Source organism: Camponotus floridanus, unplaced genomic scaffold (genome assembly GCF_003227725.1).
Source record: "Camponotus floridanus strain SB8 unplaced genomic scaffold, Cflo_v7.5 scaffold13, whole genome shotgun sequence".
Classification (NCBI taxonomy): domain Eukaryota; kingdom Metazoa; phylum Arthropoda; class Insecta; order Hymenoptera; family Formicidae; genus Camponotus; species Camponotus floridanus.
In genome coordinates, this window is record NW_020229248.1 from 160,034 (window position 1) to 174,500 (window position 14,467).

A 14,467-nucleotide genomic window follows, 5' to 3' on the forward strand; every position below is an offset into this window, starting at 1 on the left:
TGGAGGAGGAAATTACATCTGCGGTGTAGGTGGCTCGGCTAATTTCCCCATCTTTCTTCGTCTTGTCCTAAACACTTTAAAGGCTTAGATCTTGGATATGTCTGTATAAAACCTGCTGACGCATTTTCTTTTTTTAAAGATAAAAGGATAGATTTTTTTTTTAAAAAAGATAGATTCTTTTTTTTAAAGCTAAAGTATATTTTCGTTCGTTTCCTTGGAAAAATATAAGGTACAACGTCTAGGCCAGTATGAATCATTAGACAATATATTTTTTTTTCCTTAAAGCTCATCAATGTTTTGCACTGATATTTGAATACATATGCATATTTTTGCGCAAATTTAAATAACGATAATATGATTGATAATGAAAATAAAGATTAGAGAACGATAATATGAATTGTTTTATCAAAACGTCTAGACTTGAAAAAGATGCGATACACGATACCTGGCCATATATTAATTCATGAAATAAAATGGAGATTACGTCGAGCATTACGCAGGAATGTGATCTGCAAGTCTCGCTTTTTTATCAAAAATCATTGCTTATCGGATAATCGAATAATATCGTGTCGAGTTTGTATCGATTCAATCTACTAATGGTCTAGACGTCTAGACGTCGGTAACACGAACCAAAAGTTCGCAGCGGTTTTTTTTCCGCAAGCTTTTCAAGCATCCTGCGCTTCGCTCTGATCCTAGACTTGTTTTTACTCAATAATGCCGCGTAACGATTCCTATTTCCTCGAAACTTTTTACAGCATCCCGCAAGATGCATATAAACATCCACATAAAATCTCATATCTTATCTTTATTTTTAATTTTTCGCGTATTATCAATTTAAATCTTTTATCTCGCATACATTTTATCTCCATAAATTGATGGAATTTTCCAGAAATACAAGTTCATAAATTTTATCCTCTCTTTCGGTGATTATTTCATAGAGGTTCCGCAATGAAAGGTGAGAGAGAGAGAAAGATAAACGGTTATTGAACTTCAATCGCCTCTAAAAATTACAGATAAGCCGCTTGAATATCTGCTCTTTCCATCTCGTTTATTATTAGGTTATACAGAAAATTGACAAATGTTTGCCGAACCTGCGTCACGTGAACGCTAAAAATTGGATAGGCAGGGTGTGTATGAATGTAACACGCGCATACCGCGTGGGAATGTTTACGGCAAAAATATTCCGTCGTATACCGATACGCACGCGCGATATCGATCGACGATCCGTCAAATCTGCGTGAAATCTCTTCGCGGAACGGATTCGCTCGACTCGAAATAATTCGCGGTTACGTTCCACCTCGGTGATATGTAAATGCGCATTATGTAAACCCTGACGTACCGTAGATTTGACGGAATTAACGAGTCCCGCGGGCCTACCTCCCAGCGTTATTATTTACCGGCTATCTGCGTCGACCGCAGTGTTTTGTAAGACAAAGGAAGATGCTCGCGTGAATTAGCTCACCCTTATCTCCTTTTTTTTTACGCAGCGCGTAGTCGTTGACGCGTAACGCACGAGAGGAGGAAAGGGAGAGGGGAGGGAGGAAGAGGAAAGGAAAAGAAATCTAATTAGCTATTGTTAATCACCCTCGCTCGCGTCCGCTCGGACTGGATTTCAAGTTAACCTTGTCGCTTTTATCTGCTCCTCGTCCATGCGAGTGTGAACCATGACTAATTAAATGACAGTGGGAAACACACACTCGTCTCTTTTTGGATCGCAATCCACTCGCGACAAAATTGGAATCCATCGTGGAAAGGAACCGAATTAAACCTGAATGAAATTTGTATCCTGTTTCCGACGTCGCGCTCGACGGAGCGATTTACGCGTATTTGCTCCGCTTCCTCATCGTTTATAGATGCAACAGCATTTTACACGTTATCCATGCACAGTGAACACCTTGATCTCACCCGAATCCTTTCGTAGTTGTTACAATTACTCTTCGGCTGTCTCGATAATACGCGAGAAACTCAAGAATTATTTCTCGAATCGAAGAAATGCAATTTTCTTTCTTAAAGAATGCTAAAAAGATTGCTAAAAAAAGGCCATTAATGGGGACAAGTTTCGTCGATATTAAACAGATATTGAAAAATTTCATCGATATACATATTTTGTTTCCACTTTATTTTCCGTTATCGAACGTGTGTTCGGAAAATGATTCGCGCGCTATTCATATTTCAACTATAGATTTTTCCATCAAACGCGAACGATCGATATATTGTACGTCGAGGCGTTTCGCTCTTGCGCAAATCATCTATCGTCCTCCGACGTTAGAACCAATCCGTTCGACAATGAAAGCTGTAAATCGACACGGACGGGGAGCAGGAAGTGTCGCGGTGGCGTTACGACGACAAGATTAATCGACTTGACACTTCCGCTATTAACGAGGGGACCTTCGTACGTGATCGTATGGTGTGTAACAACCGTGCGAATGAAATGAAAAAATTCTCTGTTCGAGATATTAATTATTTTTCTGGTCCACGTCGCACGAACGAATGTTTTTCTCAAGCTGGCGCGAAGGAAATCCTTTCAGCCGGAAATCACTTTTTATCCTTCGGTAGTTTGCGATAGTAATGATTCATTGATAAAGTCGATGTTCGCTCGTCGTCTCGTGAAATCGCGCATAATAATAGAAACAAGTCTTAGATTAATATTTGGATGCACTTTGGAAACCGTTCGATGAAGAGATGTGAGTCTTGTTAGGAATCTATCATTGAAAGAAATTATATCGTAATGTTTAAAAAAAAGATCATTTATGCTATTATTTATGAACGCTATTATTTTACATACGCGAAGCTTCTTACGGTCGCTGGAAATTTATGCCTAGATTAAATCTCACCTTACGCGAGAACGTGTAATAAAAAGGTTCATCCTCAGGGGAGGCTTCCAGTATCGTTCTCAGGGGAGGGAGATTTCCAGCTTCTATCCTTCGTGCATAAAAGGCCTGTGGAATTTTCCAAGACGGTTGAGAAAAAAAAAATGGTAGGAAGGGTCGTCTAGAAAACCGAGAAAGGTTTCCCTCTGCAACGCTCTCGCGCCAACATGTACGAGACAAAGGACATACTCAAAATCATACAGAGTGCATTAATTAATATTTATCTCACCGGCTGTATATTTTTCAAATTTGCACTTTATTTTTTTATAGTTTGTTGATGGAAACAGACAACAGATTATTCTGTTTAATTAATTAATTTTGTTTTATTTATTTAGTCTTCTTACTCTTGTTTTATCTATTTACTCTATTTTAACAAATAATAGATTATTCTGTTTTTGTTTTTCATTTCAAAAAATTATGCAACAGGTAGGGAAGGTCGAACTTTTTCGAGAGCGCAGAATTAAAATTGTAAAAACAATTTTACAACCGTGAAAAAGTTTTAAAATAAAATAGACCGAGGAATTTCAATATATATTTAAATAGATAAAATATGTAAAAGGTAACATGTGTATCTTTTTTTGAACAAAATTCAGAACAAAAAACGAGAAAGTTTCACTTTAAATACGAGACCCGAATTGTATTTCTCGCGCTGGTTCACGCATAATTGGTATTATTGCAAAAAAGTAGCAATGTGTGCGTGCACGTTTTATTATATAATATTTTCCCGTCAACTCGACAAATTACAGCCGCGATCATGTATCTCTCGTTACATAATCCTGTTAGTCGGTGGCGAGGCAATTGCTCGTATAAATAGATCATAATTACGTGAAACTTATCGCGTATGTATTGCGTTATCGTTGTTTTCACGCCACGAGCGTTTTCGAACGCGCGGAGAGAATGAACATGAATTTTTTTTTCTTACGAATATCTATTTTCGTCGATTATTCATCGCGGCAACGACGATCGCAGAGACTTCTAAATGCGATCCGAATGGAATTGTTCATTAATTTCATTGCGTTTTTCCGTTTAAGATCTCGGCGAGTTTAGCCATCGGATGGGACCGGTTTTGTCGAGTGACTTCATCGTCTCCTCCGCTTATAATCGGCTACCGGCTCTGCGCATAGAGGTTCTTTGTTCTCCCCGAACGCAGTCGTGTTATACATGTGCGAGCACATATGTAGTACAGATTCTTTATTTCTTTATTATTTAATTAATTATTTAATTAACGATTTATTTATTACTTAATTTATTATTTAATTAACGATATATATTTTTCGTCTTTGTACGTGAATTTTTAACGAGAGTTGCGCGCCTTTGACATAAATCACTATCCTAATATTAGCACAATAGCTTCAGTTTTAGGCATATATGTACACAAGTACACACGCGTGTGTCTCTCGCCTTTTCTGTAAAAAAACAAAAGACCGTTTGTTAATTATTAATCGCGAATAAATAACGACATTTGATTTCGCTCGTATTATCCGTTCTTTTTTTCTTCATCCGCTCTCCCGCTGACGCGTGCGATTACATTATCGCAGTAATGAGCGCTAAGTAGATTCACTCGGCTAAGCAAAAAACGTTCTAGCCTGTTGCACATAAATTTACATGAGCGCGTATCGCGTAAACGTGTCTCGAGACATCAAGTTCGCGCGGTGACATTGAAACACTATCGTTATTTTTTTTTATAATCCCGACTTCAATTATATCCATATCATTCCGAGGGAAATCTCAAAAGATCTCCTATACTTTGTTTTTTTTCTTAATGACTTATTTACGTACATATCTGTCAACCAACTACTGGTAATTTTCATGCATTTTGGAGAGGAGAATAAGAAACGCTCTCTCTAGGTCCCGCTGAGCAGGTAGAAGAATTCCCCATGAGATTTTGAAGGATACTCGAAGGGAGCAGATGGAAAGAACGAGAAGCAGGAAAATGGAAGGAAAGAAGGGATAATTGTGGGACGAAATTTTCCTCTGCGCTTTGGGGATATTTTATTTTAAAATCGAATTTTACGTTTTAATTGTTTTTAACTTTTTATTACAGCTTTTTTCTCCTAAAACGTTTCTTTGCAAGAGCACTCGGCAATTCGAGATACATATGTATTTCATGATAATATATAATATAATATTCGAGATACATATGTATCTCATTTGTCGAAGAAAAATATGCTTCCTGTCATTCATTTTTAATAGTTCAATACGTAATACACATTTTTTTTTATCGTGAAAATAAATTAGGAAATTTAGTGAAACAAAATTTAATATTTTCTTCATTTTTTGTCAATAAATTGATATAGAATAATTGATTAGTTTTATATCTGAAATATTTATTATAAAATTTAATGTGATAGTCTAAATGAAGTAAAGATAATTTTAGCGTAGCTAAAAGAGAGAAAGACAAACTTAATTTATACAATATTTCTGTATTCAAATATTATTTATTATACTACCATGCAAAAAGTTATATTTTGATTTATGTATTATATGTTCTATGTAGCAACGGTAGTTTCGAAAGAATAAATCATTTCTTAAAAAAGTATCAAGTTTCTTGGCACATACGTTTTGTCAGAAGAGGATTAATTTTTTATCGTATTACTCAAAGCACATCCTATCTATTCGAAACATATATTTTATGCCATCAATATACACATTTATATCATTCTCTTCTTTCTAAAGAAAAAATCGCCTAGTTGATATTTGGATATTAAAACATATGCTTTGAAAAAAAAAATAATAGATGTAGAGGAATATTGATTTTGGCAAAGTGTAAAATCCTTCCGTATCAAAAATTATCGCAGACACGCAACCGTTGGATTTAAAGTACGATTCACGCAAACTTATCACGCAGGGAGATTAGTCCTTATACTCGACTGAGTCATCGTAGCTTTCCAGAACAAAGAAACCTTGGAGGGTTGTCTCGTGTCGAGCCGGTCGAATCATTATCCAGCTTTTAGTCGGAAAAATGCCTACAATTACCAAGTAATCTATCTACGCTTGTACGCTCTATTTGAAGTGGCTGATGAAACGGATTTCCGCGTTGCATCAGACTACCGATAAACTTGTTGTTTACCGATCGTTAACAATGATTCCGTGCTGTCCGCCACCGCGTTACCCTTCCTCCCCCTTGCACTTCTTTCTGTTCTTCGCTTGCAAAATCGGTTATCGCTCGACGAAACCTTGATATCTTCTAATTAGCATGTTTGAAATACCACACGAAGCTGCGATTAATTCGTCGGCGCGCTTTCTCTTATCTGCAGTTCCTCGTAACTTGCAGATTCCACAAACATCTTATCAAAATTTCGACATAATAATTGCTTTTTAATTACGAATGATTGAAGTGAGAGAAATTGAGTTTCGGAGTGAATAATAAAAAGATTCATCTTTTTGATTAACACTTTTTGATTAACATTTTAAACTTAATTTGAAGTTTAATTGTAAAATATTCAAAATATTTAAAATATTTAAATATACAATATATTATTTAAATATAAAATATATATTAATTTAAAATATTTAAATATACTTGAATGTATCTGAAAATTCTAAATTTTTCAAGAGAGAACAAATTAGGATTGTGAAGCTAGAGGTGTCTTAGCGTCCCTAGTGTCGTAATAACGATCGGAGGAAACATTCGAAGGAAACGGAGGGCGAGGCGTGTCTGCGGTTAACTGTCCTTAATCGTAATCGTCCGAATAATTAGAGGGTTTATGGAGGAGAACGACGGACTTTGTCGAGAGCGAGCTCGATTCGAATACGAAAACGCCGGGAATCTACAGGGACGTCGCGTATTTTGCGAAAGCTCCTCGAATTATGTTTCCCGACGAGTCTCCTTCGCTTCATCACCGATTATTGTCTAGATGTGCACTTGACGAGAGACGTCGTTAAACAATCTCGCCAAACAATCACCGATATGCGTGTTTTTTTCCTCAACACAGAGAAGACAGTTTTTATTCGCTTATGCGTAAACAACTTTGCCCCCTGCCGATTTTCCTTGCATGCCATCCTCCCAGATTGCGTACCGCATAACGTGCGTTAGTCACGATTCTAGCCGCGCCCTGTGCAGAGCTCGGTAAGCGCCCTTTATGTTCCTTACACGAGGAGGAACGTCAGCGTGCCTAACGCGATCTCGGTCGCGCACAAAGGAACGGAAACGAAGGGTGGCTGCTTGGCAGTCGTATCGGACATTGAATTTATTTTTTCTTCTCTCTCTCTTTCTCTTTTTCTCCTTAACAGGGCTAGCGGTGGAAATCACGCTTTTATCCCGTGTAATACTCCAGTTGACGTTTATTCGTTCAATTCAACGTTCTTCGAAAGCGCTCTCGAGGTGCTCCTTAGGTTTTTCTCGATTTTTGAGAATTTTTACGGGGAAATCTTTGGAGCTCGCTGTTTATTTTAATAGTATTTGATGTTATTTAACGTCTCTCGGGGGCTTTTAGTTCTAACAGAAGCATGTTATTTCGTTAGGAGAGTAGCGATAAATTAAGATAGTAGGATGAGTTTGCTATTTGACATCGACCATGAACGATTTATAAATCGTATCTAAGATAACAACGGAATCGGATACGTAAAAGATCAAATCAATATCCCGAAATAACTTCTTATCGCCAGAGTGGAAAAACAAAGAATATATTGCCTAGCAAATATTCTCCGAATTCCGGAAAAAATAAGATAAAAAGAAAATAAGAGTCTTAAAGTTAATTAAAGTCATAAAGAGGTTATTCTTAAAATTCTTACGTTAAAATTCCTTTTTTAAAAAAATTTTGCTATCGTTTCGAAATTATTATTTCGTAAAAGTGAGTCGAGCGTAAAACAGGGGACAATTTCACGTGACACTATCAATGTCAAGCATTAAGAGACAATGTATTACTCGCATCAAAAATTCGTAACGGAAACAACGGAGAGGGGTGGGGGAGACTGACGGAACAATGCTTATTTATCACGCGCCTCTTCTTCGTTCAGAAAATGTTACGAGCTGCTGTTTACATTCGGAAGAGTAACTCGGATCGTAAGACCAGTTTCCTCTACCCTTCCTGCCTCTTCCCTCATTCGGATTTTACGCGCCGTAAACGAAAGCGGACCGATTAAATTCCTTTTCTAGGTTGGCTGCCGGGTTGTTATTATCAGAGCGGGGTACGGTAATTTCGGTCACGTCCCTCCCCCCCCCTTCGGACTCCTCTTATTACACCGTTGACACATGAGCGATCGTCACCCTCCCTCCCCCCTCCCCCCCTCTACCGTCCCGGCCGTGCTCCAAAGTGCTTGACTTTGTCCTTCGTCGTAACGAAGGGACACTCCGAGATTTTACCTAACCGGTCCCTCGCCCGACTCCCTTTCTTCCCCCTGTCCGTCCTACTGCAGGTACTAATCTGTCAGAAAATAAATTTGTCCCTTTCGCGCTCGAGTCCCACGATGATTCCTTGAGTGGATAACGCCGCATCGGGGGTTTTAACGTCGCACTGCGTAGCGCCGTATTTCTTTATACATCCGTACTATTTTTCTAGGAAGGTCGATTTTATGATCTAAACGATTGCGGCAGATTTACCCGAGTAACACCTCAAGCGAGTCATATGTCATTTATATACGTATCATTCGGCGACTGCAGGATGCTCTCCTCAAGGAATATCTCTTTTAAATGTCTGGAGTTGCGACTCTCTTCCTTTTAAAATCTCATAACGATCTTCATAATATTTTATATTCCGCGCAGCTGGAGACAATGCATTTCAATAAAGCCTCATAATTTACGAGGCATCTCGCGCGATTAGAACAAGAGATAAATCTCCAACAGTTCAGAGATCGGAGCAATACAATTTCTCGACTTTATCGCCGCCATTGTTTGACCGAATTTATAATTTAACGGCAAACATTTCACGATCTGGCGTCGCGGAAGTTATATATACGTACATCGGACGCCGAGAACAATCTGTATAAGACACAATGTACATGCCCAGGCTACACATAGATAAATCTTCAGAGACATTCGGGGGCCATAAGTTTTATAGTTCGACGGGAATGTAGTACGAGGTCCGATTTAATTTCGTCAGGATTTCGCGCGCGCGCAATCCGACTAATTTATCGCGATATAAAATTCGTCCGCGCGCGGCTGCGTACGATCGCGATAGATCATTGATCGCGCCGACGAGGGGCGATCCCGTACGATGAGGGGGAAGGAAAAATACATTGTTGATACAGCTCTGGTTTTACGACCCGACGTCCAACCACCGACGTTCTCGTCACCCCGCTATCCTGGCCCCGGAGAAGACACACGAGGCCCTGCGCTCCGACTGCTCTCGCAGGCGGGTTTCCCTTAATTTATCGGCGCATAAAAGTCAGAGAGTCGCAGTTATACGAGCCGCCCGTCGGCATTGATCCGCCGATGATCTCGCTCCGGAAGCGAAAGCGCACGCACGAGGGGAAGGGAAATGCGACGATTAGGATGCGATACTCGCAGCGTCTCTCCTCGTTGACGTAACGTGAAAATCGCACGGCTGCCAGTTTCATCGCCCGATCGCGGACGGTTTTTATTTAGGGCGTCGTCAAGGTTCTTCTCCTTCATCGCTTGGAACGGTCCTGTGCAGATCCTTTTTCTTTGCACGCAAAAAATTATTCTGAAACTTCAACACCTGGGATATATTAATTTAGAATTATTTAGTGTTGAATAATAGCTACAAAGAGATACGACTGTACTGAAAAAAATGATCATTTTTCATTCATGTGCTTTGTACTCTCTAAAAGTGAATCAACGTATTATCACTGAAAAATAGTAAATAGTCACTGATTACAGCAGTTATAAGTACAGCACTGTAAATCAGTGATATTTTATTGAAAGAATCAATAATTTTGACTGTTTTACTGTTTAATCAGTAATATTTCTCAATATCAGTAATATTTCTTTCATTATTGTCAGTAATATTAAACTACAATTCATCTCTCTATTTCATATAAAATTAAAAATTTTATTTATGTTTACTAAATATTTATTATATTAAAAATTTTATTTTATTTATATTATATACATATTGAACTTGTTATTTTAAATAGATAACGAACGAATAATTTTCATCAAATCGCCAGACATTTATTTGTCCGACTTATAAGATCGGTTTAATATCTGAAGCTTCTCTATTGAGATTGTATCAGAAATTAAATCGAAGTAATACTTCTAATTTTATCTGTCGCTCTTTGTAAACTTTATAATATAATTTTTGACTAAAACTAAATACGAGAGAGATAGCAACCGTAGTAGTAAACGAACTAACGATTAATGGTTTTACAGTGAATTTTATTTTAACTGATCATAATCAGTGAGATATAAAATAAAATAACAAAAAATAAGCGTTTCCTGAAAATCAGTAAAATACTCACTGATTCCCAGTGAAATCTTATTTTACTGTTTAAATTAGTGATATTTTCACTGATTCACTTTTAGAGAGTAGTCATTGAAATTAAAGATTTTAGATTGCTCAGTAAAGAAATTTATTTTTGAGCGAATTATATAATATCTAACCCGCGAGAAAATTAATGCAATTATTCGATTATCAGATCTTCCGGCCATCAGGAAATTTCACGCGAATCAAAAGTCGCGCCCAAAAAAAAAAATCGTACGTATAAAATATATAAGTCATTTGAGTGTCTACACAATTTTATAATTCGAACAGACTGGCTAGTAACTACCGTGCGCGAACAATAGGAAACTCATCGTGGATTTCATTGGTGATTTCATTTCCTCTCCCTCCCTCCCTTCCATCACATCCTTCCCACGGGGTAGAGAGCGCAAGTTTTCTCGTTAAACCAACCTTTTGCGCGAGCGGCAAGGGTGGCATTGTCGGAAGAAAATGGTACGAGTGAAATTCCTAGGAGTTTCGTCGACTGGGCGCGGAAAATAAAGCCTGGAAAACTTGACAACGTAAACTCCCCCGCGCCAACCCCGCCTCCTCATCTCCCGCTGCTTCTCGGTGCACCTCTTTCATTCTCATTCTTTTTCTCTCTTTCTCTCTCCCCGGTCTGTTTACGGATTCGCGAGACGCTTGTTTGCTCCGAATTGCACGAGTGGAAACCTCGAAGCGACGTGCAGATAACTCCGGGGCGTTCGTTAATCGAGTTGCAAGCTGCAACAGGACGGTCCTCCCCTTTTTCTCGAACACGGGGTGTTTCGTGTGCGTCGAAACGGCTGTCCGTCGTTTCCTGTCGCGATTTCAATTTCGTATTAATGCGAAAAAACATGATTCGAGCTACATTTTTTTCGGAGTTACGTAATTCGTAGATTCTTTATATTAAAAGAAAGAAAAGGGGATATTATTCTACCTACGTATGCGCCTTTATTAATCGATATCAACATATAATTGATAAGAGGATCGATCGGATTTAATGCTGAATTTTATTTGTTTGTTTTTTAATATCTCATTCAATAACAACGTGAGACGTGAGAATCGGACAAACGCATTTATCGCTAATTGTGCTGTAATGCGGCTTTTTATCAGTTATGCTTATTGTGCGTGTGTTTGTAAGGATCGTTATTAGTTTTATCTCGTATCGCTTATAATTACTTTGTTTTTTCTAAGATTCAATCTCTGTCTCTCCTTTTTTTCTGTATATGAAACTCGCTCTTTGTGATTTTGACTCGATATCACTTTGAACATCGAATCCGACGGTTATTATGATACGTATATCGAGAAACATCACGTTTTTTAAATATTTTGCAATTAGTTCGATTTACGTCAATCGAGATCTGACTTGATTAAATGGCTTATCGTGTTTTTCATGTAATTTCGGGGTAATTATTTTTTTTTAAATGGAATTCAATTTCTTGGAGACTATATATTACAATATGTTGTCACACGTGCAGATGCATTTTTAAGAGATTAGTCGTCTGCAAGAAAATATATATTTATAGTATCGTCAATATATACATATAACTCCAACATTTTGGATAATAGATTATATAACTCAACATTTTGGATAATAGATAATACTAAGAAGTCCTTATCAAAAACCGAAAGTTTTCTCGACGAAAATGTCAACGTACAAATCATTTTTAGATGCGAAAGATTGTACCGTGCATTTTTTATTTTGAAAGAAAATCCTGAGAGAAAGTATTCTTTCCTAGAACTTTAGCATTGTCTGACTTTACCAGAATATTTCTTAAAACTTTAACAAACAAGTGTGATGCTTCATTAAATTTTGAGAGCAGGAAAATAGTTCCAATAAAAGAAAAATATATTTTATTAAATATATCTTACTCATCAGGCATCCTCTCCCCTCGATTCTTAATAAAACTAACGTTCTTTAGAATTCTGAAAAGAAATGTTGGATAATTTAAAGCGCAAGATGTACGAGAAAGAAAGAAGAAAAAAAGAAATCATATCGATTTCGTAGATTTGCGCGAAGTTTGCACAGATGCATCCCGAAATAATGCTGCTCGAACAGCTGTATGACTCCTCGTCGCCTTTGCGCTCATTTGCAAATTATATTATCAGATGTTACTACAATGTTGCGGCACATTATTAGCGCCAAAGTGCAGCAATTAAACCGAAGCGACGTGAGAGACGATACGTTCGTAAACAGATTATAGATACCCGCGAGCTGCGTGTGCTTGCAACGTTATGCAAGCAGTTATTTAAGGCTTCAGGCTGTGCGGCTGTATTAAAAAGTTATCTTCAATCTCGAATGTTCCGCATATTGAGACATCGATGCGATCTCTCGAGCGTTCTTTTTTCTTTTTCTTTTCGACTGAAAGACCTTTTGTCAAGATGCCGCTCCTCGCTGCACGTAAACACCGTGACAAAGCCTTTGCGCTTGCAATTCTGACAATGTTACGCAACGATTGGTCACGTATGCTCAAAGAGAGTCCCTCGAAAAAGGAAAAAAAGAAACTGTAAAATTAAAATTAAATTAATGCCACGCGTTAAACGCGAACATTGCGTCATTTTAATTATTACAAAACTTGGCGACTCCAAGATGATTTATTTCATTTTTTGCTCTCATATTCTTCTCTCATCTCTCTTAATTTTCTCGCGCATAATTTAATTATTTACACATTATTTATTACTTATCGAGTCTCGATTAAATGCGAGAGATGTTTTTTGAAGCAATTATACGGAGATGCGAAACATGGGTCGATGGTGATAACGCTTTTTGTTAGCGTGTGTCCAATAAAAAGTTTATTTTTTTGACGTTCCATTCGCGCGCTTTTCTGTCGTCAATAGTGATGCGGCGATAGTAATAGTATGTTTTTCGCGTAACGCGACGAGTGAACGGTCAGCAGCTCGTGCATCGAGTTGACACGGATATCTCCCGCTTTATCAGGGGTCGGCGCGTGCATTGTCGATGCAAAATGTCCGCCGGAGGAAATCACGTCGGCGAATCTCGTACCTGCTCCACGAAGCTCGCAATCTCGCGGAATTATGTTATACCGTTACCGGGCGTGCTGGATTTCTGCACTACCTGTGCATATCTTTGCATTTTTTTCTCTTCTCAGCCTCGTGTGTGCAGCAGGAAGTTCGAGTTGCTCATAGTGATAATAGAGATTACGCAATTTTCGAAGGCCTTTGCATCCATAAAACGATGAACTTTTTTATAACTTTATTTATTTTTAAAATCTGATTTTTAAAATATGAAAAATATGACAAATTGCTTTAAATCTTCAATAATCACCTATCATTAAACGACATCAAGTTATATGTAAAAATCGACTGGTAAATTGCCACAAGACTCGACTCTTACGTCAGACGTGTTTTCGATCTTGAGGGTAGCTTTCTCGATGGGATATAAAAAACGAAAAGTTTATTTTTTCCCGTACGATGGCGATGTTTTTTTTATTTTGCCAGATTCTTATTTAATTCTATAAATAAGCAAAAAGAAGTTTCTTGGAGGCGCCGGGTATCGATCCCGGTACCTCTCGCATGCTAAGCGAGCGCTCTACCATCTGAGCTACGCCCCCTTGATGTCAGAGAGAAAGGCAGATTGAAAGATTTTCAGCGTTAAACTCGCATTATTATACTTTCTTTCGCTGTCTTACGTCTTGCAAATTGAAGAGAGTCCGCGTTTAATATATCGATGATAATAGATTTCATTCTGTGTGACATGATATGACATTTAATTCCTGCCGATTTTTATTTTTGTTTTTGTTTTTCATGTTTTGATGCAACGTGTTCTTTGCATCTCTCTTTTCCTGGAGAGCCATTTCCGAGTAAACAATGCGTCAGAAACAATATGCTATTGAATCGATAAGAACAAGCGTTATTTTATAAAAAATATTGGCCATAAATATTTATTGTGATACACACATGAAAGTTTGTTTTTCTTCTCTTGTTTAAATGAACTTAACACATAGTTTTCGAGCTAATCATTGGTGAATCACCTGTAGTACATGTCAGATAGTTGCACTTGTAATTAACCATATATAAAGCGGTTGGTGCAACGAACTTACAATTGCATTTTATCGCATTGTGAATCAGCTCAACTTTCTTTCCACAATGCATTTTAATTGCTGCATCTAATGATGAAAAAGAGCCTCGACTTATCAATTTATTGCATTTTCGCAAAAGTTTCATTACGTACTTTGTTACATATTTCTGTGTCAAAATTTTTCCACTTCTATT

General features: G+C 37.7%; 1 protein-coding gene and 1 non-coding gene across 2 annotated transcripts in view; one reads left to right on the forward strand and one right to left on the reverse strand.

Annotated features, from left to right (window-relative positions):
- LOC105254367 (sestrin homolog) overlaps window positions 1–14,467 on the forward strand; it is a 182,442-nt gene that overhangs the window by 122,775 nt on the left and 45,200 nt on the right. The gene's annotated exons all lie outside the window — the stretch shown is intronic.
- On the reverse strand, window positions 13,734–13,806 carry Trnaa-agc. Its single transcript has one exon. It is a non-coding gene; the product is annotated as a tRNA-Ala (tRNA).